The sequence below is a fragment of the Myotis lucifugus genome, unplaced genomic scaffold (assembly GCF_000147115.1).
Source record: "Myotis lucifugus unplaced genomic scaffold, Myoluc2.0 scaffold_65, whole genome shotgun sequence".
NCBI lineage: Eukaryota > Metazoa > Chordata > Mammalia > Chiroptera > Vespertilionidae > Myotis > Myotis lucifugus.
In genome coordinates, this window is record NW_005871113.1 from 3999886 (window position 1) to 4000481 (window position 596).

Below are 596 nucleotides of genomic sequence, written 5' to 3' on the forward strand. Positions count from 1 at the left end.
GGCCATGACTCAAGTTAGCTGTTTGCCAGCTGTGAGGGAGACAGTGCCGGGTCCTCCGGGGCCTGCCCTCCCGGTGCAGAGCTGGGGGAGTCATCAACGAGGAGAAGTGGAAAAGGAGGCAGAAATCACTTTCTTCCAGGTCTTGCCGGGACAGCTCAGTGGGGGAGGGATGATCTGGGAAGGAGTCTGGCCAGGAGAAGAGCGAGTGGTTTAAAGGCAGCTGAGGTGGAGGAAGGAAGGCCAGAAATCAATGGGGCAGGAAGGAGAGAGCGAGGAGAGAGGCTGGAAGGGATGCTGGAGACTTCCCCAGGAGGCTGAAGACACAGATGCACATGGCCCGCCCAGAGCAGGAAAGAACCTGAGTGAAGCTGTGTCCAGGGCTGGATTCAGACTAAACCCACTGTGGGCAGATCAAGGCAGGCTGAAAAGGTGTGGCCTTGGGCAGAACCATCTGCCACAAAAGCCAGGACACCCTAACTTGCATTTTCAGGGGAGATGAGGTGATGCCTTTGGAGGAAAGAGGAGCAATTACTGGATCAGGGACTCTGCCCCCTGGGATTGCTCCCTAGTTCTGAATGTTGGCTACATATTAGCGT